This window comes from Schistocerca cancellata, chromosome 7 (genome assembly GCF_023864275.1).
Source record: "Schistocerca cancellata isolate TAMUIC-IGC-003103 chromosome 7, iqSchCanc2.1, whole genome shotgun sequence".
Classification (NCBI taxonomy): domain Eukaryota; kingdom Metazoa; phylum Arthropoda; class Insecta; order Orthoptera; family Acrididae; genus Schistocerca; species Schistocerca cancellata.
Window position 1 is genome coordinate 312769436 of NC_064632.1, and position 23981 is coordinate 312793416.

Sequence of the window (23981 nt, forward strand, 5' to 3'; positions counted from 1 at the left end):
TGCAGTTTGCCTATCTTGAGATGCTTGGAATATTTTTCGAATCGGTGTCATTTTGTCCAGCCTGTACAAATCATTTTGCCAAATGTCTTCAAACTCGTTGCCGCATATGGGGAGACTCGCAAGAAAATGATCGAATTTTCCTCATAACGCAATTTCACAACTGCAATAGCCCAGATAAGAATGTAAATGACATAATTGTCTTGGCATCCTTTTAAAGGTAATGATTCGGAACTTGTGCCAGTACCACTTAAAAAATCACCTGGCGGCCTTACTTCGCAGTCTAAGCACGCACAAAGCGACATAAAATTTTGGACTTCACGGATCGTAAATAAACGGGATAATACATCAAGAGTCTGTTTATCCGATACGAATGAATCAACGGCTGATTTGAAGAGCAGTGTATGTGCTACAACTTACGTTGATTGTTAAGTGTTTGCCTCAAAAACGCAGAATAAGTACGCGGCATTTTGTTTGGGAAAAATCTGAAAATCATCCTTTCATCCTTAAAATATCGTGTTAATAGCTAATTAGCAGAGTCCATTCAGCCGTGCCGTGCGCTATTAAATGCGATGCCGAACAGCATTTCGACGTACTAGTTATTGTGAAGAAAGAAAAGGATAATGTACATAAAGGGATCTCCGACGCGAACACAGTGGTCGACTCTCGATTGTTATGAGAATGTTGTTTTCCTGTCTTTCAGTGTACTGGTTGCTTATCTGTGACGTTAAGAAAACATAAACATAACAAAAGAAGAATGCTACTCTAAAATAGCGAATGGCAAGGTTAATGTGAAATTAGTACTCACAGCCTCTGGTATTTAGAGGAATATCACACTCATCTCCTTACCTGGAACATAAAAAAAGGACATTATCTGTAAAAACATTACAGAAATGCGAGATTTCAGAGTAAGTGGTAATGAGGAGACTTTGTGCTAACAAGGATGAAACTAGAAACAACTTTTCTGTCCAGAAGCAAAATAAAAACGTATATAAAGAAAATTTTGTTTAGCTACCAGGAAGACATTTAAGAATCACTTTTTCGTCCATTACGAAGATATGGACAGCAGTACGTCTTTTTTAAGTAACAAACTATATTTTTGATTTGGCAATCTGCTTCCTCTCCTCAAGACCCATTCAAAAACATGTCAAAGTGTACCATCACGTAAACATGATATTATTAGAGACGTATCGAAAATTAACTTTAACTTTCTTGTATTATCACAGAACTCGGGGATCTGTGGTAATGTAACTCGCCCACTTGCTGGAGTTGACAGTAAACAAATGGAAACAAAAGGAAAATGCAACAGGTCATTCAGTAAATCGTCTTGTGTTGAAAGTTCGTGCGTGTACAAATACACCAACTAAGAGAATGTAAAAATACTAGCCATCTCTGGAGGACGGAGGTAACAGGTATTCTTATTTACAATACTGATATATGTAGTACATTACAGTCGTACTTTTAAACGATATTTTGTGTACAGTAAAGACGGTAATGACAGTGCGGTTTTTTTAACTGTGACAACTAGAATTTCCGCCAGAGTGGATTAGCCTCGTCACCAGACGATCACTTCAAAACCGACACGATATACATTGTCTATTCTCAATAATGTGACCACCTGCTAACAGCCTAAGTAATCACCTCTTCTAGTGCGGACGTGCAGGAGATAAGTCAAAGAGGATCTCGAAGCTACTGACAAAAGACGTAGAACCATGCCGACTCCATTGCCGTGACCAGCTGCGCTATGTTTCTCGGTAGGTAATCCATGGCTCTAACAGCTTGATCGAGGTGGGCCCGCAGATACTTTACTGTGTTTAAATCCGGTGTGTTTGGTGGCGAGGGGAGTACGGAAAACTCGTCCTGGTGATCTTCGAACGACGCACGCACAATGCGCGCTCTGTGACACTTTGCATTGTTCCGCTGGTAGATTCCACATTCTCAAGGATAAACAAACTGCACAAAGGGGTGTACATGGTCCCCAAGGATAGATTTATAATTTTGTTGATCCATTGTCCCTTCCAGAATGACGAGACCATTCAGGGAGTGCCACGAAAGCATCCCCCAGGCCAAGACGTTTCCTCCCGCGGCATGCACACTTCCGACAACTGTTACAGGGTATTTGCTTTCAGACGTTCCACGCCGTACACGGCACCGACCACCTCCAATGGAGCATCTGAAGAGGCCACCAGTTCCGGTATTAACAAGCAAATTCGAGCCTTCGTCGCCGATGAACAGTTCCCAGCAAGGGAGGGTGAACCAGGCGTGTGCTGCGGAGGCCTATGCGCAGCAACATCCACTGAATGGCCGTTGAGGAGAGACGTTGGTAGAACCTTGGTTCATCTGGGTTGCTCAACAGCTGCAAGTCTATTCGCCCGTACACACCCCCACACCCGTCGTTCACTCTTGTCATCTACGGCCCAAGGTGCCCAACAGTTGCCTTGGCGCCGGTTTTGGATAAGCCAATTTGCCATGCATGGTATACTTTAACCATTGCATTATCTAGACGTTTCGGAAATGCTTCCACCCTTGGCCCGAAAGCCAAATCATGCCCTTTTGCTCTGTTGCCACATTACGACAACGAATTCACTGTTTTACGCGCCCCCCGACATGCTTTATACACCCTACACTGCTAGTGCTGCGATCTGACGTCTGTGAGTGGTTATTGCGCGTTGTGGTCGAACATAGCCAAAGGCCACATTAATGTGACTGGGCCGTGTGTAATCGACGTTAAATGTGCCAGATGTTGCTGAGAGTTATGCAGTGTCCTGGAGAATACTGCACGCTCCTGTGAAACTATGTCACCAGCAGTAACCTGAACTTGAAAGGGGCATCATTGTTGGAACTGTGCAATACCGAGAGATATTGGGCGTTTGGATATGACTGTGGCCTGACGGTGGACCGAATGGAAATGTGATATAAACTGCAAGCAACGTCAAAGTTCTGGTCAACCAAGTGTGACCACACCAAGGGATTGCCTTGCTGCGCGTCAAGCACGCGGTAACCCGTTGATATCCAGACCTGCCATTCGGGCACTACGATACCGCGTGACACACTCAACCTTTGCTAGGAGCGTAGCAACGGGGTGCTGAACTGCCGTCCTGGGGATTGTCTGTCGTTGACATTACAACACAGACGGCTGCGCCTGTGGTGGTGACATATTCTGCAGTCATGGACTCCTGACGAGTGACTTCGTATGATTTTCAGTGATGAGACTCTGGACTCGGTTGTTTGACGACTGTGACAACGCTGAGGGAGTAGGAAACATTCCGCCAATGCTTTGGAGAGACAAACCTGTGTTATCGCTAGCTTCATAGTGTGGGTAGCCATGGGATGCTACTTTAGGTCACCTCTGATAGTCATTCAACCTTCTCTGCACATCAGTGCATCAGTGTTATCGTGGGTCACCATGTGTCGTGTCTAGTGAGATAGTACTCTTGCGTCATTTTTCAGCAGTAAAACGATCGTCAACACATTACATGTATCATTAGAACTGCTTTCTGTCCGTGACAGGTCATGTGTGGGACCAGTTCTCGCATAACTCTACCTGTGTGTCAATTCCCAAGATATCAAGGGCCAACTGCAATAATTGTAGGTCATCTTATTTGAGGAGGGGATAGAGAAGTAAAAGTTTTGGCTAATGGGATCTACATTGTGACCTGCCAAATCGCGATTTGACTTTATTGGGACACAGTCACTCCAGACAAATAATCTGAGAAATGCGAACTGTAATGTTGCGCAATCTGGGATAAACTCAATTGGGTGACGTCTATTGCGTCGTGATCACGCACTGGGTGCATAGTCGGATACGTCTTCTCCAGGCTGTCCAAAGCATTCCTTTATAAGGAAGCGTAAACTTCTCTGGTCTCTCATTGGCTATCATTCGAGATCAAAGACTCCCGAACGGCCTGAAGCGAAGGAGTGGCTAGCCAGTCTAAAAGCTGAAAGTGTATGGACAGAACAGTATGCGGTAAATAGTAGGAATTTTAATCAAGTTATTTTAACTGTGTGTGTGTGTGTGTGTGTGTGTGTGTGTGTGTGTGTGTGTGTGCACGTTTGATTGTAATTAAGGGTGACTGCGAATACGAGTGGCACACATACCACTAGGATAGCTCTCACAATAAAAAATGTGTTTCGATATACGTAAAAAATGTTTGAGTACACATTTAAAACAGCCAAGCACCTTATTAATCATTTGTAGTGCCCCTCATCGCAGTCACAGTGTGTGCTACTAACTGACATACGATCGGGCGATATTTTCAGCGTAAGGGACGCATGTCATCCTTTGCCACCTGGCGTCATTTAGATGCAGTATGGAGTGGCATGAGGTCCGTTAACTGACCAGGACACCTATTTCTAGTAGTTTCTTAAATGGCCTCAAGACGATGTCTGCACACTCCGCCAGTTCTGGCAGCAGATATTTGGAAAACTTTGCACAAACAAATCACAAAACATCACTGTACATTTGGTCAAGTTTCATCATGTTCGTAAAAGAAATACAATATGTTCTGTTGTAAATTTCTATTCACTGTTTTTCAGGTGACAACAAACCTCAAGCTCCTAGCGTCACCTGACTTACGGGCGTGATGCACTAGTCAAGTCCACAACTGACAAGTGAACTCGAAGCATAGGTACAGTGAGACGGCGTAAGAGGATCCCCCCGACTGCTTGCACCGCTGTTGCCAGCTTCATAACTGCGAAACGCTAACGGTTGCACGCGAAAACAGTTAGCTATCTCAACTAGTTTAAATTTCATGTCCGCCATGTTTGAAGCAAATTTAATTCCCGTCCGCCATTTTATCTGAAATAAAGGGCGTCGTGTGCTGTGTCACGCTCCCTTCTAATTCACTTGAATATCTTCAAATATGCTAACATTATTGTTTACTCAAGAAACAGTAAACAGCGCTGAATTCTGTGTACACGTCCAGCAAAAAGGAAAGTTTTAGTCGAAATATGGATAAATTTTACGATATGGATAAAATTGCAAGACGACTCAAAACATTTTCGTCCAACCACAGTAAATTCTTGCTGCTCGCAGACTGAACGTAAATGAATGTGCAAGTACCTCCTGAATATTATGGAGCAAATTTTGAAATGCATTGTGGTTAGCTAACAGACATGGCATTTTTGTTGTCCTAAGTTCATTTTCTGGGCCCTGATTGTGCGACTTCATCTTTTGTTGTAAATGTTGTGGAAAATTAAAGACAGTTGCGATTGCTTGGGACTAAAGGTGTCTCTGATTTTGTGTCATACGTACATTTCTCTTCAAAATGATTTGAGCTGCTGTAGCTCGCTGTAGTTGGAAACAGTTTGTACCATTTCACATTTGCTGCCCATCTCTACGTTAGCTTCTGTCACGTCGATTCGTGAAACTGAACACTAATTGAACACCCTTTAGGAGTGTTTAATTTATATTTCGCTAAACAAATTGCAAAGAAAAATTAAACGATTCGCCAAATAAAGCAGTTCGCTTTCCACATAGACAGACGAGAGACAGACCACTCTCAGTGTTAACTCGTTGAGCTATCTAGAAAAAATGTTCAAATGTGTATGAAATCTTATGGGACTTAACTGCTAAGGTCATCAGTCCCTAAGCTTACACACTACTTAACCTAAATTATCCTAAGGGCAAACACACACACCCATGCCCGAGGAAGGACTCGAGCCTCCGCCGGGACCAGCCGCACAGTCCATGACTTCAGCACATCAGACCGCTCGGCTAATCCCGCGCGGCGAGCTATCGAGAGATGTACGATAACACTGAAGCGTTATTGGTTAAGTTAGCCGCGCAAAGCAGTCGCGCCTAGGCTGCAGCAACTATCAGGGGTCAACAACATAGGTCCACTGAAGTATTGTGAAAAATAACTTAAGGAATACCCTGTAAGTAGCAGTTCTCCTGAAACTACGCGCATACGCATCACGCGCTATTAAACGAAAACTTTCACTTACGGATAGGATTAGTGACGGCCACTCGTCTGAAATGCGAGTGGGAGGGCGCATTGGGATTTGTGCTGGCGGCAGCGGCTGCTCCAGAAACACAGTTGTGGCGGATTCGCGCCCGTATCGACCGCGCATGCGCACTGCGCCAGGGAGTATCTCCAGGCCGTCTGCTGCGGCGTGGCCGCACGTTTCGCCACAGACGGCAGACAGCCACTCTGCTCTCCCAACGAGGACGCAGACAGCCGCATTAAGGCCGGAGCTGTTGCCGCCCTCTGCGATTAGCGACACTTTACATGCAAGCTGGGGAGCAACACGGCGCAGTCGCGGTGGACTACATTCCGAGACAGCCCGCTGGCCCGACGGTGTCGCCTCTGCAGTGGCAAAACGACTGCCACCACGACTGCCACTACCACTGCCGCCTCCCTGCAGTGCTACCGCCACCGTCACAGCAACTGACACACATGTGTTTAGTTTCACCACTACAGAAGTAGATCTTGCGTACCTCTGCCTCCGGATTTGGACTTGTCATTCTTTCTCGCTTTTGGAGAGTTAACTGGGCCATGGGATGTACAGAAAAAGGATATCTCAGACTTTGCATTGAGGCTTTTTTTGTCAGATCATGCAATGAAGGCTTTCACGACCGGATGTTTCAGCTGCTGAGACTTTTTCGGGTTGTATGGCCGTGGTCCATGGAACTCTTCAGTCCCTGACGTTTCGTCCAGGTCTACGTTGGACATCTTCGGAGATGTATGAGTCTTGCTGACTGACGAGTCGGACGTCGAAGAGCGGTCTAAATACTGTGGAAAGTGGGCGTGGTCTGGATTTCAAGTGATAGCGGAGATAAACCTTGTCAAAGATAAAATTTTTTAACTATCGATTGTAGTACGTCAAAGATAAAAATTTCTCGTCGATTCTGTAGCGCCACAGTCCATACATCACAGAGTTTCATGGCTTCTTCTTTTCTGTTAAAATTATCCCCATGTTCATATATTTCGATGAGGCAACGGCCTTGCCGCAGTGGATACACCGGTTCCCGCGAGATCACCGAAGTTAAGCGCTGTCGGGCGTGGTCGGCACTTGGATGGGTGACCATCCACGTACCATGCGCTGTTGCCATTTCTCTTGCTGCATTCAGCCTCGTGATGCCAATTGAGGAGCTAGTCGACCGAATACCATCTTACGACCGGGAGAGTGGTGTGCTGACCCCACGCCCCTCCTATCAGCATCCTCCTCGGAGGACGACACGGCAGTCAGATGGTCTCGGTAGGCCAAACGTGGCCTGAAGATGGAGTGCTTTTTTTAATATATATTTCGATGGCTTCTCAATATAGCCGTGGATAATAGTTCGACACAGTACATAAAACTTCAGTTTCCGAAAATTTCACTACGTGATCACGTTTGAAGAGCATGTTCCGCCACGGTTGACTTATCTGTTTCCCCTTGACCGCAAAGACTTGTACGTTCCTTCAACCGTGTATTCATACTTCTCTTTGTAGTTCCAATGTAGAACCTGGCACATGTACACGGAATCTTATACAGGGTCCGGCATAAAAAACTCCCCGATTACAAAGTAAAGTGCAGCGGACAGTAGAAGGAGCAGAGTGGTGGGGGGCGCGTCGTTAAGTAGCTGCCTACGTGCCGTTTTCAGTGTACGCCATGGCGTGGTCTGGTGAACATCGTGCCTTCGTAGTGGAAGATTTTATTCAAAATGGCGAATCGCCTATTAATACTCAACGTGATTTTCGCGTTCGCTTTGCGCTCGGACGACGGGACCCTGTTCCCGATAAGAAAACAATTTATTCTTGGGTTGCTAACTTTCGTGAGACAAGTTCCTCATTAAAAAGGAAACCACCTGGACGACCACGGACTGCAACAGGCCCCGGAAATGTTGATGCAGTTAGAGCTTCAGTTCAACAATCTCCTCGACGATCCGCTAAAAAGCATGCGGCAGCATTACGGATACCTGATCGAATTGTGAGAAGAATCTTGCATCGAGATCTTAAAATGCATCCTTACAAACTTGTAACTACGCAGGAACTGAGTGAACGAGACTGTGGTGTCCGTGTAAGTTTGTACCAAGACCTTCTTCGGAACATTCGTCCCAACGATATTGTGATTTTTTTCTGATGAAGCACACTTTCACCTTGCCGGAACAGTGAACAGCCAAAATTTCAGGTACTGGTGTGAACACAATCCCCAAGAACTTCATCAACGACCACTTCGTAGCCCTAAAGTAACAGTATGGTGTGCTGTTTACAATTCCGGAGTGATCGGTCCTTACTTTTTCGAAGAAAATGACAGGAATTTAACCGTCAACAGTGAACGCTATTGTGCCATGCTCCGCGACTTTCTCCAACCGCAAGTAAGGGAGCTTTTTGGTGAAATAGAGAACGTGTGGTTCCAGCAAGATGGTGCTACAGCCCACACAGCGTGGCAGTCACTGGCATTGGTGAAGGAAATGTTTCCTGGACATGTGATCTCGTTGCGTGGAGACATTGGCTGGCCCCCACGATCGCCGGACTTAACGCCCTGTGATTTCTTTCTTTGGGGCTATTTAAAAGCAAAAGTTTATGAACAACGTCCACAATCTTTACGAGCCCTGAAAGAAGCAATTACACAAGAGGTTGAAGCTATTCCACCTGAAATGACTCAAAGAGTAATGAATAACTTCAGGGAAAGACTCAATCAGTGTGTCGACAGTGCAGGAAGCCATTTAAGGGATGTTTTATTCAAAAAGTAAGACCATAAGAGTATTTTCTAAAATGGCATAATATGTACTTTTATTTAGTATAAATAAAATTGTTCTACCTTATTTGGTTTTGTTTTTATTAGCTTCCCTTAAAGGGGAGGTTTTTCTGCCGGACCTTGTATACACCACTTGCAGACAGAGGGGGACGTTTACCCTTAACGGAACGAAGTGCTTGGCCTATTTTCTTAGTTGGTCTGAAAATCGGTCGAACGTCATGTTTCCTTAGAATCTTACAGATTTGATCCGTTACTTTTTTGATGAAAGGTAGAGAAACCGTGTTCTTCCATCGCTGTGTCCTATAGTTGTCCTTAGGCCTCCTGTTATTCGGTCGCAAAACTCTATTTATTTATTTACTTACTAGAGTACCCATTCTTCTCAAAAGCCTGCTTTAGATGTTTTAACGCGGCGTCCAGGTGTACCGGAGTACAAATCCTTTTAGCTCTGTCCACTAGACTTTTCATTACACCTCTTTTCTGTTGTGGATAATGATTGGAATCCTTATGCAAGTATCTTCCGAAAGACTTTATGCTTCAAACTGCCATCAGTCTGTCTCACGACGAAGACATCCAAGAAGGATATTGCATTGTCTTTCTCCATTTCCATGGTAAACTGGATTTTTTTGATGTATAGTATTTAAATAACAAAAGAATTCCTCTAAAGCTTTTTTCCCATGTGACCAAACAACAAGTGTATCATCCACGTATCGATACCATCGACATGGTTTCTTACTCGCTTTTTCCAGAGCTAATTGTTCGAATTTTTCCATGTAAAAATTAACAATCATAGGACCCAATGGATTACCCATGGCCACATCACCAACCTGTTTTATCAGGACATTACTTTCATTCTCTCAGAACTGACACTTTTCCTACCGTCAGAGTAAATAATTCCAGTCTCCATGTGTTTTTCTGACAGACCAACTCTTGCAAGGGACATAGGAATCCACAAAGGCGTAGGGAGATAAGAGGCTCGCTTGAACCCACCCCTTCACTCCAGAATTGGAGGACAGAGCTTTTGTTCATTACATAATTATCATACACTTCCAGAAATGAGTGGATAACCATCAGATCTCTCGGATATAATAAATTTTTTAGTAGAATGAAATTTTCACTCTACAGCGAAGTGTGCGCTGATATGAAACTTCCTGGCAGATTAAAACGGTGTGCCGGACCGAGACTCGAACTCGGGACCTTTGCCTTTCGCGGGCAAGTGCTCTACCACACTCCGCTGCAGAGTGAAAATCTCATTCTGGAAACATCCCCTAGGATGTGACTAAGCTATGTCTCTGCAATATCCTTTCTTTCTGGAGTGCTAGTCCTGCATGGTTCGCAGGAGAGCTTCTGTGAAGTTTGGAAGGTAGGAGACGAGGTACTGGCGGAATTAAAGGTGTGATGACGGGGCGTGAGTCGTGCTTGGGTAGCTCAGTTGGTAGAACACTTGCCCGCGAAAGACAACGGTCCCGAGTTCGAGTCTCGGTCCGGCACACCGTTTTAATCTGCCAGGAAGTTTCAAGTTTTTTAGTGTCACCTATAAAATAGTTATTGTGGCATGCCACTCCTCGAAAGTGAACAGTTTATATACATGAAAACTGGCAATTTTAATCTTTCCTGTCCTCGATAAGTTTGTGCGGACGTCCTTCGTAAGGGTTGCTACGATCGATAGTGGGGATTGTTTCATCCGCCTGCTTTGATCAGCACGACATACGGGACTCAAAGATGTTTTTTCCACACGTACACACACACAAACACACACACTCACACACACACACACACACACACACACACACACACAAAGAGAGGGAGAAGATTTCAAAACAACGGTGACTATTCATTAAGTAAGGAATACATAAGGTGTGATCAAAAAGTTTCTGTTCGAAGGCCGTACAGATCAGAATACGTACGCCAATCACGAAAAATTGTCGCGAGCGTAGAACACCGTGTTCTGCCGTGTGAAGAAGTCCGTAAGTGCCTACTGCACATCCTCGTCCAACAGGAATCGTCGACCTTTCAAAGGAGCGAGGGCGTGATAATTGTGATTATCAGAACTATAGGTCGGGTGCTCGAGCGTCTTCCACTTGAGTTGGCGTTACTCCTGCGTTAAGATATTTGCGATATGGGGACGTGCCTTATCATGAAGGAGCAGAAGCCGTTGCCGCAGCCTTCCCCAACGGTGATTTTTCACAGACATCCTGCCTGATATGCATTCTTCATTCTCCGATGGATGTCTACCTGTGTTCGTACTTCGACAGTCAAGAAAAGAATAACAACAGGTAGCTCCAGTTTGGTCGCATATGGTAATAAAGTCGCCGTAGTTCGTGTTTCCGCATTTACAGCACGCACGTCGGAAAGGCACGAATGCCGCACTTATTCCTTGCCTAAACGTCGGTGTTTATATGCTTGCATGTACAGTGCAGCAGCGCCCTCAATCAGAAAGATTTTGATAGCCCCTTATACAACAGAAACAAAAGTTTTCAGTCATAGTTTACGCAGGTAACTACTACAACCACGGACAACCTTTGCGTCCTCTACAATACTGCGCCATATAAATTCACGACGTTATGGAATGGCGGAAATTGATAATAACAAATAACTAAGAAGAGTGTTCCTGGAGCCAATCTGTAGCAATTGTGGACGTGTGGGGTGTCACATTGTTCTGCTGGAATTGCCCAAGTCCGTCGGAATCCACAATGGACATGAATGGAGACAGGTGATCAGACAGGATGCTTACGTGCATGTCACATGTCTAGACGTATCAAGGGTCCCACATCACTTCAACTGCACACGCTCCACACGAGTACAGAGCCTCCACCAATTTTAACAGCCCCTGCTGATGTGCAGGTTCCATGGTTTCATGAGGTTTTCTCCATACCCATACATGTCCATCCGCTCGATACAATTTGAAACGAGGCTCGTCCGACCAGGCAACATGTTCCTGACATCAGCAGTCCAATGTCGGTGTTGACGGGCCCAGGCGAGGCGTAAAGCTTTGTGTCGTGCGGTTATGAAGAGTACACGAGAGCGCCTTCGGCTCCGAAAGTCGATATCGATGATGTTTCGTTGAACGGTTCGCACGCTGAAACTTGTTGATGACGCGGCACTGAAATCTGCAACAATTTGCGGAAGGGTTCCACTTCTTGAACGATTCTCTTCTGTTGTCGTTGGTCCTGTTGTAAGTAGGCTGTTTGGGTTTTTATGTTGGTAACGCCATGTAGCGCTCTGTATGGAAATCACTGACTGTGCCTTGTGCAGTCTGTGGCTGGTTGGACTCATTGTTGGAATATTCGCTTGTGTAGTGCTGGGCAGTTGGATGTGAACAGCGCATAGCGTTGGGCAGTTGGAGGTGAGCCGCCAACAGTGGTGGATGTGGACAGAGAGATGCCAGACCGGACTATCTGGACAATTTGTAAAGATTGTTGTAATGAATTGATCGATATATATGATGGCTTTTGAACATTATTAAGGTAAATACATTGTTTGTTCCCTATCAAAATCTTTCATTTGCTAACTATGCCTATCAGTAGTTAGTGCCTTCAGTAGTTAGAATCTTTTATTTAGCTGGCAGTATTGGCACTCGCTGTATTGCAGTAGTACGAGTAACGAAGATTTTTGTGAGGTAAATGATTCATGAAAGGTATAGGTTATTGTTAGGGCCATTTTTTGTAGGAATTATTGTAAGTTAGATTGCATTGCGCTAAAAATATTGTGTGTTAGTTTAGTGGTGATCAGAATAAGTAAAGAGAAAACTGTTTGAGTACGCTGAGTTTTGCTCAGCTGTTTGAAAATCAAGTAATGTAAGAGTTTTTCCAGCACTGTCATTTTTAATTTTTTAAGGGGGCGTTTTATATGGATCCTGGCAGAGTCGCCATATGGATCGTCCCCTTATTAAGGCAATTTTGAAGACAGAACTACGAAAATTTGTATTCGGTTTCTAAGTCAGAAATTAAAAAGTATGTGTTTCAGCAGTTTTGGAAGTTCAGAAATGAAGGAGTTAAAACAGTGGCTGAAAATTTTTTTGTCAATGAATTATTAAAGAACAGCGAAATATTTTTAAAGATCTATGAAAATCAGTATTTGACTTTTCAGCTAAAAATAAAAAAAATATACGTATTTCATTGTTTTTGGGAATTCAGCCCCCAAAGATAGTTTAAGAGAGGATGAAAAGTTTTATGAAATTATTTCGTTATGAGAATATTTTCAAAGCTAAATCTATGAAAATTTGTATTTGGCTTTTCTTTTAGAAATTTAAAAATACGTGTTTCAGTGTTTTTGGAAATTCAAGCCGTTAGGGGATGAAATAGGGAGAGAAAATTTTTAAGATATTTCGTTAGATTAAAAAGTTTTTCAAGCTAAATCTATGAAAAGTATCATTTCACTTCTCGGTTAGATGTAAGGATATATGTGTTAGGGGATGAATGCTGCCATGGGAATATCACCACAAGAACGAAAAAGGCATGATTAACAAAAACCTTAGCCTACTGCTAGCAGGATCGCTTTTTGCTCAGAAGTACATTCGGAACAGACCATGCTCCTAGGGCCTTAATTAGCACAAAAAGCTGAGAAAGTTTTGCAGTTTGTAAACAACATAAAAATTTGATTAAAGAAAAACAGAATAAGATCTGTGCAGATCATATAATCTGCGTGAGCGAAGCAGCGGGCGCTAAGATAGTAGTGTAGTAAACCGGAAGAGCAGTTTCCTGGGGGCAAACGGAAATCTTATGAATAGCTGGTAACATGGAGATTTGCGATACTGCTAACAAAAAAGGGAAAAAAAGACACAAAAGGGTCAAAAGCATTGACTGGCTGTAATTCAATGATCAACATAGGCCGAAAACTACGTTATTTCCACTGAGACAGTGGTATTCGACAGTTCGCATTATTGGAGACTTGATGTGGGTTTCAGAGGAAAGTCAGAGCGGTTACTGAACCAGGAAAGAGTAATTGGTCTCCTTAACGTCGATGGCGTGACGCGCGGAGAAAGTGCTCGTACATCCGGGCTGTAACAATGTGCGGTGAAAGCGGTTTGTACGGAATCACGCGGCTATTAGATGCTGCTACGTTTACATCTACACGTACCCATATAATGCGAGATGCACCGCAGGGTGCATAGCGGAGAGCACTTCTTACAAATATTAATCATTTTCTGTGCAATTGCACCCGTGTATGAACAAAAAGATGCATGACTGTCTCACGGTCTTGCAGATAAGGTGTTGCATGAGATCCCGACCTCCCCGCCATTGTGTTGTTTACCGACGAGTGCACCTTCCAGCGGGATGGCCTTCAAAACACTCGAAACATTCATTACTGGGCAAGGGGAAATCCCCACGTCACATACGTCCACGGACAGGAACGATTTTCGCTCAACATTTGGGAAGGAGTAGTGGGTGACCATCTGATTGCGCCGATCCGTTACCTCCTCGACTTACCGGGGCATATTACCTTCACTTTTTGCAAGAAACTCTACCCAGCATGCTGGAAGATGTTCGTTCCCCTGGACGTACGGCTACGAATATGGTTGCAGCATGATGGCTCGCACATAACAGTTGTGCTGTGCGCGGATATTTAAATGAACTCTTCAACGGCCGGATAGTTGGCAGAAGTGCTCAAAGGACATGGTCCTCGCGATCCGCAGACCCAATGTCACCTGACTTTTTCCTGTGGGGATTCTTCAAGGTTCTAGTTCACTCACCCGGACGCGTACCACTTAGAAACGAAGAGGAATTAATGGATCGCATTCAACATGCTGCCAATCACATCAGGGCAATGTCAGGAATCTTTGAAAAAGTTCGGCAAAACATCGTTTGAGATTACCAGGCGTGTGTCGCGTCAGGACGGTCGCCAATTCGAGCACTTGCTTTAAGTAAACAATGTCTTAGCTACAAAAAAGGCCCTTTTCAGGGCCGACACAATTTGTAAAAGACTTTCTATACGCGAGCTAACAGCTGTTGACGGGTTTGTTCCCGGTACCCGGTACGTTTTGTCATGAAACTACAATGGATGTGTCGGGACCCCAGCAGATTCACCCCAGGCCACCAGAGTGGAAGGTTGGCGCGCTACCACTCTTTTTTTTTTCTTTTACTCATTTTGTTCGATATATACTCCTGGAAATGGAAAAAAGAACACATTGACACCGGTGTGTCAGACCCACCATACTTGCTCCGGACACTGCGAGAGGGCTGTACAAGCAATGATCACACGCACGGCACAGCGGACACACCAGGAACCGCGGTGTTGGCCGTCGAATGGCGCTAGCTGCGCAGCATTTGTGCACCGCCGCCGTCAGTGTCAGTCAGTTTGCCGTGGCATACGGAGCTCCATCGCAGTCTTTAACACTGGTAGCATGCCGCGACAGCGTGGACGTGAACCGTATGTGCAGTTGACGGACTTTGAGCGAGGGCGTATAGTGGGCATGCGGGAGACCTGGTGGACGTACCGCCGAATTGCTCAACACGTGGGGCGTGAGGTCTCCACAGTACATCGATGTTGTCGCCAGTGGTCGGCGGAAGGTGCACGTGCCCGTCGACCTGGGACCGGACCGCAGCGACGCACGGATGCACGCCAAGACCGTAGGATCCTACGCAGTGCCGTAGGGGACCGCACCGCCACTTCCCAGCAAATTAGGGACACTGTTGCTCCTGGGGTATCGGCGAGGACCATTCGCAACCGTCTCCATGAAGCTGGGCTACGGTCCCGCACACTGTTAGGCCGTCTTCCGCTCACGCCCCAACATCGTGCAGCCCGCCTCCAGTGGTGTCGCGACAGGCGTGAATGGAGGGACGAATGGAGACGTGTCGTCTTCAGCGATGAGAGTCACTTCTGCCTTGGTGCCAATGATGGTCGTATGCGTGTTTGGCGCCGTGCAGGTGAGCGCCACAATCAGGACTGCATACGACCGAGGCAGACAGGGCCAACACCCGGCATCATGGTGTGGGGAGCGATCTCCTACACTGGCCGTTCACCACTGGTGATCGTCGAGGGGACACTGAATAGTGCACGGTACATCCAAACCGTCATCGAACCCATCGTTCTACCATTCCTAGACCGGCAAGGGAACTTGCTGTTCCAACAGGACAGTGCACGTCCGCATGTATCCCGTGCCACCCAACGTGCTCTAGAAGGTGTAAGTCAACTACCCTGGCCAGCAAGATCTCCGGATCTGTCCCCCATTGAGCATGTTTGGGACTGGATGAAGCGTCGTCTCACGCGGTCTGCACGTCCAGCACGAACGCTGGTCCAACTGAGGCGCCAGGTGGAAATGGCATGGCAAGCCGTTCCACAGGACTACATCCAGCATCTCTACGATCGTCTCCATGGGAGAATAGCAGCCTGCATTGCTGCGAAAGGTGGATATACACTGTACTAGTGCCGACATTGTGCATGCTCTGTTGCCTGTGTCTATGTGCCTGTGGTTCTGTCAGTGTGATCATGTGATATATCTGACCCCAGGAATGTGTCAATAAAGTTTCCCCTTCTTGGGACAATGAATTCACGGTGTTCTTATTTCAATTTCCAGGAGTGTAGTTCGTTGCGTTTGGTCGGGGAGGACGTCACAAGACATCCGTTCAAATTGATCGTTGGTTCCTTGACTCTGTTTTTTTACTACAGAGAACACGCAGCTCTCTGACCGAACAAGCTGAGCTACCGTGCCGGCTCCACCGAACGCGCGGGCCGCCTTGGATACACCGCGATCTCCGGCAGGCAAAGCATTCGCGGTCATGCGTTGTCCAGAGCATCTGGCAACAGATCGATCCCACGGCCAGTCGGAGCGCGTGGCGCCGAGTTTTCGTAGTTAAAAAACTGTACGTTGTCGACCTACACAACGTTAGTAATTTTGGTTCCTACTGGCATCAGCTATCCAGGGTTAAAATTTCGTGACAATTTTTCTCCAGCTCAAGCAGCCGTGTATTGTACACAAGGAGGTCAGAAACAGTCTGAAAAGTTTGTGAGGGCGTTTCTGGGTGGAGAAATAAGTACTAAGAAAAAAATTCGATACGTTGCGCCCTTCTCGAGTTAATTTGCATTGAAGTTAGCCAGTCAGGCTTGCGCGAATTCAAGCGGTCCGCCAGATACAATTCGTGTCAGTTGTTCTCAAATCGTAGAAGACAGCACACGAGGTTGTTCGGTCTTTGGCTCGTGTTCGATCCTTTCTACCGTCGCATGTCCAGTTTTTATATATCTCTGTTGTTCGGTTTTAGGAAACCAAACACCTTTGGCGACACCGTCTCTGGCGGACCGCTTGAATTTTCGAGCGCAACGGCGCAAATTTTCACTGTCGTCATTCCATTCCACAGCCGATGGTAGCCACTATTCGCAACTGCGAATTCGTCTGACGTGTTGAGCAACAGCTGTGGTCGCCGCAGTGCATCGTCATCCGAATAACACCGGCACTGCAATATCGTGTTTCTGACCACGCTGCCTGTAAATAAAAATGTCTTTGCGGCTTTGTATGCTTGTATTGTTCACAACCACGATGCAATGTTCCTTTCAAAATTTGTTACGGACCGGGACTCGAACCCGGATTTCCCGCACTACGCGAGCGGCCGCCTTAACCGCTGCAGCAAACCGTACATGACTCGCAGCCAGATCCAAACTTCTACATGTCATCAACGTTCAAGCGTTACAATTTGCACTCTTACATGTTATGTAATTCCGGTACAGGCGGAGGGCATTTTAACTGAAAGTCGCTGCCTGGTATCAGCGGATAAATACGATACTGCACTGCCTGCGCTGTTAAGATGCCATGTTCCTTCGGACTTGCATGCATGTTCGAAGGAACATTGCTTTGCACTTCTGAATAACAAAGGCACTTCAGTGTCATATTTTTCCGCCGACACCACGTAAGCGACTCAATTTAAATCCCTCCTCTGCACGGGAATGTATATAATGGATATAGGAGTGCAAATTGCAGACACATAGTTGCCGTCATATGCAAGTTTTGGACTTAGTCGTGAGTCGTGCTCGGGTGGCCTAGTGGTGCCGGCACGGTAGCTCAGCGTGTTCAGTCAGAGGACTAGCTACCATCTGTAGAAAAAAATAAAAATAAATAAAAACTGAGTGAATGGATCAACGAAGAAGGTAAACTGATGTAGAACAAAATGAGATTTTAAAAAAATGTTGTAAGGCTACTGCTCGCTATAAGCGGGAGACCTGGGTTCGAATCCAAGTCCAACACAAATTTTCATTGTCGTCATTCCATTATACACCTCATGATTGTCCACATACACAACTGAGAATACATTTCATGTACGTAAAAATGTCTTTCATCAGTTAATGTTTCCTCTGCAGCGTTACAGACGAAGTCGTATGGGCCGTTTTTCTTTTGTGAGAAGACTGTAACAGGTACCTCTTACCACGATATGCTGCAATTGTGCTTGCTTCCATAACTAACAGCTGATTCCGAGAATTTAATCTTACAACAAGACCGGGCCTTGATGTTCGTCGCTACCTAACCGATGAACTTCCGCGTCGCTGGTTTGAGTGTATTGATAAAGATGAAGTGGCTCTGTTCTCTCGGGCTTCCCATGTCGCCTGACCTAACGCCTTTTTCTTTCGCGGGTACATTAAGGACTGTATTTACGTGCCTATACTGCCAACAACATTGTACCTGCTCGGAGAACGGAACAATACTCCTGTGATGACCACTGACAAGGCGTGGAACGAACTTGACTACCAAGTGGTTCAAATGGCTCTGAGCACTTTGCGACTTAACTTCTGAGGCCATCAGTCGCCTAGAACTTAGAACTAATTAAACCTAACTAACCTAAGGACATCACACACATCCATGCCCGAGACGGGATTCGAACCTGCGACCGTAGCGGTCGCTCGGTTCCAGACTGTAGCGCGTAGAACTTGACTACCGCTTGGATGTGTGCTGTTGTTGTTCGAACATAGGAGCACTCATTGGACATTTGTAGACTGCAAAATGTAAACCCGATGAACTTACTCATCAGTTACATTTGTGCTTGTGATCCTTTGGAAAACATAGAACTTTGAAGACTAAAGAGCCATTTGTAGTAGCACTGTATGTATTTAGATAGGTAAACATAAGAAACATTACTCTTCCCGAGCAATTATGAGAAAAGTTTATTAGCTATTTTTCGGAGAGTTACAGCAATGAGTTGTATTTTTTAAGTAAGAACACGATTTTTTTTCTGTCATGGAGCCGATCTGCTTAAACCAATGGTCTACAAATCAGTGTAAATCAAATTTCTACGAATTTTAGTGAGAAACGTTCAGAGTTTTGAGGAAGGCTGTATAGCATGGTGTACGTAATTCGTTGTGTTGAGATGGATCTTCTGGAGGCGAAATAGCGTTCAAATGAGCGTCCATTTTCCTGACTGCGCAACTCAGTGTGCCTTCAAAACGACCTGCGAACGTACTGTACAGATGATGTTGTGGAGAGAGATAGGATTTGTAAGTAATAAACAACAAAGCATTTCGCCAATTCTGGGGAAAGGAAACGAAGCAGTTCTTTCGAATCGAGACCGTACGCAATCCCAAATATTCTTAATTATACCAAGTTCCTAGTTTGCTCCTGGCGTGGCGGTAATGTATCCTAGAGCGCGCACTGCACTTTTAGTGTCTTCGTGAAGTGCAGCGACAGTTTGAACTTTTAAGGGCGACGCGATTAGTTTGCAAAGGCAACGGCTGCCGTAGGCAGCGAGAAAGGAAGAGAATGCTCGACACACACGCGATATTGGATTCCTTGCAGTCAGTGGCCTCGGTTTTCTTCTTTATGGCTACCACAGGCCGGTTATAGAGGCCTGTAAAGCTTAATTTTATCCCCGGCGTAGTTATATTGCTATCGCTCAGTTCTGGGCATTTCCTCAGCGCGTTCCTTTATCGTAACCTACAAAGTTTCGTTGAGTAAGAGTCAGACTGCAATAATAAAAGAGCGTTTTCCTTTCATTTTTAAAAAGAAAAAGGAAGAAGAAAGATTGGGTTTAATGCCCTCTATAAACGGAATCATTAGGGATGGGGCACAAGCTCGGACTGGGTACTAGGAGTGCAGGATAACGGGCGTGTCCTGTTCAAAGGAACCATCTCGGCATTTGCCTGAGAAGATTTAAGGAAACCATGGAGAACCTAAATCTGAATGGTCTGACGGAGACTTGAACGCCACTTTCCTGAATGCGAGTCCAGTTTCTTACCGCCTCGCCACCTCGCTCGGTTTTTGCAGAGGGAGCTCTGTATTACAATAACATTTCCTAAACACTATGTGTTACACACGAACTGGGAAGGAAAGAAAATGTGGACCATTTGCGTAATAAAGGAACGTAGACCTTTTGTTATACGTAATCACTTTGTCGCAGTTTTTTGTTCGATTCACACTACCTGAACAGTAAATACCATGATGCTGAACCACACGTGCTAATAAATTTCATAATTGATAAACTGTTTCTTGTCCATCACAAATGAACTCTTTGTTTATTCTGAAATTCTTCGTATACAGGGTAAGACGAGGTAATTTGGTAGTATTTTCAAAGAAACGTATTGTTTTATTAAAGCAAAATAACAAAAAATGTTGCAGTTAATTTTATTAAGTAACTACATTTGTGAGCCAAACGTATTACACTCTTATTATTGGCACTATTCATAATTGTACATAACGTTGAAGCATATGCAGGAACGCAATTTTGTAATAGGTGCAGTAGCAGTAAGATAACTTCGCAACACAAAGTTTCATTCACCTTACTGCATCAGTCCTAATCTTCAGATTTTGATTGTTCACAACAGTTATGAGACATATAGACACCTATGTTAGTTCTTTGCGGTTATAATGGTAGGGTATGAAGCAAAAAGAGCATTCCGTCCATGATGCATCTTTGTTTTTCTTCACATCAGTTATGTGTGTGCCAGCTGTTGTGACCGAGCGATTCTAGGCGCTTCAGTCCGGAACCGCGCAGGTGCTGCGGTCGCAGGTTCGAATCCTGCCTCGGGCATGGATGTGTGTGAGGTTTAAGTAATTCTAAGTCTAGGGGACTGATGACCTCAGATGTTAAGTCCCATAGTGCTTAGAGCCATTTTTTTTCTTTATTGATTTTCAATTCCCCCGAAGGGGGCGAGCTGGCAGCAGCTTAGTACGCTGCTCTACAGCCTACAGACTTTGTTTTTAAAAACGGAAGAAGAAAAGAAACAAGAAAAACAGGCGATAAAACGGTGACTTAAAGTCTAAAATGGCGAAAAAATGCGGAAAGTTAAAACAGAAAGCAAAAGGGGTTGGCAATGTTAATAAAAGACACAGGAATCAGACAAGTAACATAGTACACACACAATTAAAAAAAAAACATGGCGACAGTCTGGTTTCTGTTCACAAGAGATAAAAAGCACACCCAGCGACAGTATGATGGCCGTTCGCAACAGTTCCCAAAAAACACAACACGGAACACTCACTGTAAAACACTGCACGAAAATGGCGGCACAAAGATGACACTCCCGAGCCAAAGGCCAATTGGGGGGGGGGGACCTGGAGGAGGGGGAAGAACAAGGAGGGAGGAAGGAAAAAACGAATAGGGGGGGTGAACCAAGGAGGGAGAGGACTCATAAAGGGTGAGAAGGGCAGGGCAGACGCGAGAGGGAATGAGAGGAAGCAGAGGAGGGAAATGCAAAAGGACTCGGGGGAGAGAAGGGGGAAGAGAGACGGGAGAGGAAAAAGAGGACGGAAGGGGGGAAGAGGGAGCCCAGGAAAAGGACAGAGGAAAGGAGGGGGAGTAAGGATCAGAGTTGATAGGAGCGATAAATGGAGGGAGAGAGGGCATCATCTGGGAGGGGAGTTGATGGAAGCCACCTTGGGAAAGGAGATGAAGGGTGTGGAGATGGAGGGTAGGGTGGACACAACAGTGATGACGTGGCAGGGGGCAGGGATGGGAGAGGAGAGAAGCAACCAGGGGGTGAGGGGGATCAAGGTGGTGGGAGGTGTAGAGGATGCCGATATGTTCGAGGAATAGGAGCAGATGGGGGAAAGGAATGAGATCATAGAGGAACCGCGTGGGGGACGGGAGGCATATACGGAAGGCGAGGCGGAGTGCATGACGCTGAAGGATCTGGAGGGACTTATAGAATTTGGGAGGGGGGGGGCAGATATCCAGGCAGGACTGGCATAATAGAGGATGGGACGGATTAAGGATTTGTAGGTGTGGAGGATGGTAGAGGGGTGCAACCCCCATGTCCGGCCAGAGAGGAGTTTGAGGAGTGGGAGGCGGTTGTGGGCTTTGAATTGGATGGAGCGGAGATGAGGGATCAAGGTGAGGTGACGGTCAATGGTGAGGCCAATGTAGGTGAGGGTGGGGGTGAGGCGGACAGGACTGGCGCAGACAGTAAGGGAGAAATCCAGGAGCCGGAAGGAGTGAGTGGTACGACCTACGATGATGGCCTGGGTCTTGGAAGGGTTGAGTTTCAGGACCCACTGGTTACACCATGCAACAAAAAGGTCAAGGTGATTCTGGAGAAGGCGTTGGGACTGGTGGAGGGTAGGAGCGAGGGCGAGGAATGCGGTGTCAACAGCATATTGCGAGAGGTGTACTGGAGGGGGGGGGGGTTGTGGCATATCTGCCATGTACAGGAGGTAGAGGAGAGGAGAGAGGACAGAGCCCTGGGGCACACCTGCAGAGGGGTAGAAGGTGTGGGAATTGGCATTATGGATGGTAACATAGGAGGGGCGGTGGAAGAGGAAGGAGGCCACCAGACGGATGTAGTTGATAGGAAGGGCGTAGGTTTGGAGTTTAAACAGGAGACCGGGATGCCAGACACGGTCGTAGGCCTTTTCGAGGTCAAGGGAGACAAAAATGGCGGAGCGACGAGAGTTAAGCTGGAGGGAGAGGAGATGAGTGAGGCGGAGGAGTTGGTCATCGGCAGAGAAGGAAGGTCGAAAGCCACATTGGGTGTTGGGGAGGAGGTGGTTTTGGCGGAGGTGGTGATGGATGCGCTGGGAAAGGAAGGATTCCAAGAGCTTGGTGAACACCGATGTGAGACAGATAGGACGATAGGAAGAGGCAACAGATGGAGGCTTGTTGGGTTTGGAGAACATCAGGATATGGGAGGTTTTCCACATGTCGGGATAGAAGCCAGTGGCAAGGATGACATTCTAGAGGGTGGCAAGGACTGAAAGGAAGGAGGGAGGGCTGTGTTTGAGGTGGCGGTAGGTAATGCAGTCGTGGCCAGGAGCAGTGTTGCGTTTAGTGTGGAGTGTGAGGTTGATGTCCTGTGTAGTGATGGGAGTCTTAAGTTCAGATGGTGGCGTGTGGCCCAAGTTCTGGAAGCTAGGAGCAAGGGGAGGAACAGAGGTATTCGTACAGTCCATGACGTCAGGGAAGAGGGAATAATCAAAGTGGGGATCATCTGGGATGGAAAAAACATTGGAGAGGTGAGAGGCAAAGTGGTTGGCCTTACTGAGGTTGTCAGGAAAGGGACGGTCATTAAGGAGGAGAGGGTACTGGGGGGTGGGGCGGTTCCCAGTAAGGCGGTGGAAAGCAGACCAATACTTGGAGGAGTATATGGGGAGCATGGTGTTGAGTTGTGTACATGTCTGGCGCCAGGCACGGCGTTTCTTCGCAGTAAGCAGGTTGCAGATGTGTCGTTGTAATTGCCGGTGGCGGGTAAGTGTATCCCGGTCACGAGTGCGGAGAAAAGAGCGGTAGAGGCGGCGGGACTCTCGAAGGAGGGCCTGTGGAGGCAGGGTGGGGTAGTGAGGGTGGATGGCTTTGGTGGGGATATGGGTGGTGACGGCGTCAGACAAGGTCTGGTGCTGGAAGGCAGCAGTGCTAGAGATGTCGTCAGGAGATTGGAGGGTAAGGTCGTGGCCGTCAACCTGGGTGTGAATGGAGTCCCGGTAGGCATCCCAGTTGGCACAGAAGTAATCATGGACAAGTTTAGGAGGGACGTCGGGGCAAGGAATGTTGCGGGGATAGTGACCATTAGAGATAGTGAGGAGAACAGGAGCATGGTCACTGCCAATGAGGTTGGTTGGTTGGTTGTTTGGGGGAAGAGACCAAACAGCGAGGTCATCGGTCTCATCGGATTAGGAAAGGATGGGAAAGGAAGTCAGGCGTGCCCTTTCAAAGGAACCATCCCAGAATTTGCCTGGAGCGATTAGGGAAATCACGCAAAACCTAAATCAGGATGGCCGGATGCGGGATTGAATCGTCGTCCTCCCGAATGCGAGTCCAGTGTGCTACCACTATGCCACCTTGCTCAGTGCCAATGAGATCAAGGACATCTGCGGTGATGCGCCCAAGGAGGTTGGGAGAGGCAAGAACCACACCGGCAGTGGTGTTGGATTCTGGTCGGGTGTGCTGAGGCAGGGG

At 46.3% G+C, this 23981-nt stretch overlaps 1 protein-coding gene and 1 pseudogene across 1 annotated transcript in view; one reads left to right on the forward strand and one right to left on the reverse strand.

Annotated features, from left to right (window-relative positions):
* The window catches only part of LOC126092010 (ATP-binding cassette sub-family G member 4-like), a 486217-nt gene that overhangs the window by 301320 nt on the left and 160916 nt on the right, over positions 1-23981 (reverse strand). The gene's annotated exons all lie outside the window — the stretch shown is intronic.
* On the forward strand, positions 6934-7050 carry LOC126093311 (5S ribosomal RNA; annotated as a pseudogene).